Raw genomic sequence first — 4,840 nt, forward strand, 5'->3', positions numbered from 1 at the left:
GAAAGGCTCCCGGGTGTGAACGGGAGAGCGTTCCAGGCAGAGGGAGCCCCCAAAGGTCAGGAGGCAGCAGCACAGGCTGCGCAGGTGCGCTGGGAAGGAGGGAGCGCCCGCTGGCCCGCGCCCCTGCCCCGCCGGCTGTCCCCGCACCTGCCCCGCCCTCGCCCCCCCGCCCCTGCCCCGCCCTCGCCCCCCCTCCCCCTCCCCCCCCCGCGCACCTGCCCCGCCCTCGCCCCCCCGCCCCTGCCCCGCCCTCGCCCCCCCTCCCCCTCCCCCCCGCGCACCTGCCCCGCCCTCGCACCCTCCCCCCCGGTCCCCCCCCCCCCCCCCGCGCACCTGCCCCGCCCTCGGCCCGCCCGAAAGCCTGGCCCCGGGTCTCCAAGGGGGCCCTTGTGCTCGCCAGGGCTGTCTGGCCACCATCCTCCCCACTTCCTCACCCCAAGTGGTGGTTGAATGGTGGCTCCCCCAAATATGCCCATAGCGTAACCTCTGAAACCTGTGGGTCTGACCTGTTGTGGACCGGGTTTTGCAGATGGAATTAAGGTAAGGATCTCGAGATGAAGTTCTGGATTTTCAGGGTGGGCCCTACATTCAACCAGTGTTCTGACAAGGGACGCCCGGAGAGGAGGCCAGGAGGCCGAGGAGGGAGCGGGGCGCCCACAGCTGAGGAAGGCGGCCGGGGCGCCGGGAGCCAGGGCGGGTCTCAGCGCCTCCGGGCGCCCGGAGCGGAGAGGAGACTCGGCCCCGTGGGTGCGGGCCGGGCGGCGGCCTTAGGACAGCCTGGAGGCCGGTGCGCACCAGACCTCACTCCGCCGGCTCATGGCCGCTGCCTGGTCCCTGCGGCCACGTCGGAGCTCGGGGCGCAGGGACTTAGCTCACGGCCTCCCCCCAACCTGCGTTGCCTTTTCCGCGATGTGGCCTGAAGTCCCTGTAAGGAGGGCGCGTGAACAGCACTTGTCCTCTGGCTTGTGGGAAGCAAGGAGCGCCTGAGCAAGCCCCGCTCGGCATCTTGGAGAAGACTCAGTGCCGGCAGCGGTTTCCAGACTGCCATCTCGTGCCACACATAGCTAATTACTAACATATATCATATTTCTTTGTCAAGCTGACAAAAAAATTGGTATAATTTTGATTCATTCACACCAGATGGCTATTGTGTTGGCTGTTTTCATTTTGTTTTATTTCACATCTAAGGGGAAAGAGGTCGGTGCCCAGACTACAGAGGCAGGGGCTACATGTCCTAACATTACTTGTGGCCCACCGCTTGGAAATGGGGTTGCACAGATGTCAGAGGGCTTAACGAGCCCAAAATGCATACGCTGCGATAATCCAGTTTCCACCCTGGAACTCGTGAGACAGAAGGGAAGAGTTGGAGACGATCAGAAGGTAAGGAGCTGAGAAGGGCTCAGAGACAGACACTCTTCCCGCTCCTGCACGTCCCCTTCCAGTCGCTGCGTGGATGTTCCGGGGCCGGAGCTTCGGCTCCAAATTTGTAGAAGATGAGATAGGTCCATGGGGTCTGGATTACCTACTATATTGGGGGCGGGGGGCACCTCTTCCCCAAAATATTTTTTTGTTTGAATGGGCCCTTAATTAAATATATGTATTATGCTGTAAAATTACATAAAAACAACACAACAATGAAGACTATATCACAAGTCCCTTTTATAACTGCTTACGTGTTAGGTTGCACCATATGAAATGGCGTGTATATACACCAATTGTTGACCTAAATGGTGGCAATTTAATTACAGCCTTATTATATCACGAGCTTTTTGAGGAATGAAAGTAAATATTATTCCTCTTTCATGCCACCTGCAGAGCTTTATAGAAGGAAGATGCTTAAACATTGACCATTGCATTGTCCATACACATGTGTGCTGGGAAGGCCCCCAAGCCTGTACAGGAAGCCAGTGATTTCCACAAAGTCTTTTGTGAGTTGTGTATTTTATTATATTTTGTTACATTTAAATAATAACTATGTTTCTACATTGCTGGTAGAAAAGTAAAATGGTACAGTCACTGAAAAAACAGTTTGACAGTTCTTCAATAACTTAAACACAGAATCACCATATAACCCAGCAATTCCACCCTGGGTATACACCCAAGAGAATGGAAACAAACTCTTGTACACAAACGTTCATAGCACTGTACACAAGAGCCAAAGGTGGAAACAACCCAGATGTCCATTGACAGATGAATGGATAAACAGGATGTGGTCATCCATGCAATAGGAAATTATTCAGACAGGAAAAGGAATGAAGTCCTGATGCATGCTAGGACATGGATGCACTTGAAAACATGCTAAACAAAAGAAGCTAATGCAAAAGGTATGATTCCATTTAAACCGTATGAAATATCCAGAATAGGCAAATCCATAGAGACATAGAGTAGATTAGTGGTTGCCAGGGGCTGGGAGGAGGCAGGAATGAATAGAGTTTATGGTTTAATGAATACAGAGTTTCCTTTTGGGTGATGAAATGTTCTGGAATTAAAGTGTGATGGCTGCACATTGTGAGTGTACTAAATGTCACTAGTGGTAAATTTTACGTTATGTGTATTTTACCACCATGGAGAATAAACAAAACTCATGTTTGTTACCTTAATTAGTCAGGATTCTTTTGTTTTAAATTGGTTTTAAAAATGGGAGTTATGGAGGAAAGAATTCAGTATATTACAAAACTGGGAAGAAAGCCCAAGGGTAGAAACTCAATGTCATCAGGATATAATCTCATTCTCTCTCCCCCTCCCCCTCGCCCTCTCTATGGTCCCCTCCTTTTCTCTCACCTTTGCCCCCCTCCAGTTCTCTCCCTTTACAGGTGGTCTATGATGTGGATGGGCAGCGCACAGCCTCACAGATGCAGCTCCGTTGCCAGCTGAAGTGCCCCGATGGGGGAAGGGCATGCTGGCCGGCAGTATTGGGTAATGGGAGAAGAAAGACCTCTCCGCATTCTGCTTTTGAGCCAATCACACCAGCTGTGTGATTTTGAGCAAATTACTGACCTCTTTGCACTTTTGTTTTCTCACCTGTAAAATGGGAATACCATACTGACAGTGTCTACCTCTTTGGGGTCTTCTGAGAGTTAAATGAAATAATATATGTAAAGTGCTCACAACTGGTCCCGCACACAGTCAGTTCTTTTTGCAGGTGTTGGGTGTACCAGTCACCACTGCCATCATCGCTATCGTAGATTCTGCCTGAAAATCCAGGCAAAGGGCGTGTGCACAGGGCGTGCAGCAGGCAGGCCACGGGGAGAGTGAAGTCAGCAGCAAAGGAGGAAGGGAGTGGGCAGACAAGCACCGAGGCTGCCTCTGGTGTAAAGACACGCACACGGAGAGTGGACGTGAGCACGCGTGTGCTCTCTAAGTGCCGAGCTCGGGTGTAAGTCCTTCGTGTGTATTATGTTAACCAGGAGGACATTCTGAGATGTCCTGAATGGAATGACAGCAGGCCAGACAGTGGACGGAAGAGACAAGTGGTACCGAACAGGAACCTGGCCCTGAGCGGTCTGCGGAGGGCGCTGGTAGCGTGTGGGTTGCTGATTTCGTGCAGGAAAGGCTTCACGACGAGTCCGGGTGACTGTGCGGGTACGTGTGTTACATCTGGGGACCGTGAAGCAGGAGGCGCTGAGGATAGAAGGAGCTGTGGAGAGCCCACGCGGGGCTGCCCTCGCTGTCTGGGAAGTCCGAGAAAATGGGGCCTTGGAGACGGTTCAGGGGCTTAGCCCGGGACGAGCTGTCGCTGCCCACTGCTCCTCTGGTTGCGAGTCTCATGGGGTCCCTCAGAGTTTAGAAGCACGCCTGTGGGGAGGAATGGAGGGAGGGAAAGGCCAGGCGGGATCCTGGGAGGCAGAGCGGGCAGCACGGCGTCCTTTGTCTTGAGGCTTTTCTCTCTCTGGCAGGCGGGAATCTTAGGGGAGGTCTCGGTGGGTTTCAGCAAACTATTTATCAGTTTCCAGGTGTGTTCTCTCAGGTCGTGGTCTTCATGGATTGGCCAGCACCAGGGTCCGCGGTCACTGGTCATTGCAGCTGGTCCTGGCATCACCCACCTGGCTCTGCTGCTTTTCTGGGCCTGGAGCTGAAACAACTGAGGCCTCGGTCCATCTCCAGGGACGAGGCTCCTGTGTCTGCTGTACATGGCTCCACCACTTTGTCCAGCTCCCAGTTTCCCTGTTCCCCTGGTCCTGGCTGCTGGCCTGTCCCACAGGAGGTCAGTCAGTTCACAGCTGCCAGCAACACCAGCAGAAGGCGGCTCACACCCTGAGTGCAGTTGGAACTTCGGCTCCCGTTGGCTGTTTCCCCCACTGTACAGAGAGAAGAGCCGAAACAGACCCGGTCCCACCACATCCGTTCACACACATGTCCCAGACGGCCCACAGCAAACACGCCTTCCTCCAGACTCGGAACCTGCCCCACAACCCGCCCCGCTTCACCCCCTCCCCCAGCACCTGTCCCACAACCAGCCCCATTTCACCCCCTCCCCCAGCACCTGTCCCACAACCAGCCCCACTTCACCTCCCCCCCAGCACCTGTCCCACAACCCGCCCCACTTCACCTCCCCCCCAGCACCTGTCCCACAACCCGCCCCACTTCACCTCCCCCCCAGCACCTGTCCCACAACCCGCCCCACTTCACCTCCCCCCCCAGCACCTGTCCCACAACCCGTCCCACTTCACCTCCCCCCCTGCACCTGTCCCACAACCTGCCCCGCTTCACCCCCCCCAGCACCTGTCCCACAACCTGCCCCACTTCACCTCCTCCCCCAGCACCTGTCCCACAACCCGCCCCACTTCACCTCCCCCCCTGCACCTGTCCCACAACCTGCCCCGCTTCACCTCCTCCCCCA

The 4,840-nt window shown here is 55.3% G+C and overlaps 1 long non-coding RNA gene across 2 annotated transcripts; it reads left to right on the top strand.

The window, feature by feature from the left end:
* The first annotated feature begins 372 nt into the window (after positions 1-372).
* On the top strand, positions 373-4,548 carry LOC307113159. Of its 2 annotated transcripts, none has more exons than XR_013814808.1 (3): positions 373-540; positions 1,189-3,582; positions 3,947-4,548. It is a non-coding gene; the product is annotated as an uncharacterized lncRNA (long non-coding RNA). The 2 variants fall into 2 exon arrangements; XR_013814809.1 differs by having other exon boundaries at positions 1,189-1,380; positions 1,816-4,548.
* The last annotated feature ends 292 nt before the right edge of the window (positions 4,549-4,840 follow it).

This window comes from Cnephaeus nilssonii, assembly GCF_951640355.1.
Source record: "Cnephaeus nilssonii genome assembly, chromosome: 17".
NCBI lineage: Eukaryota > Metazoa > Chordata > Mammalia > Chiroptera > Vespertilionidae > Cnephaeus > Cnephaeus nilssonii.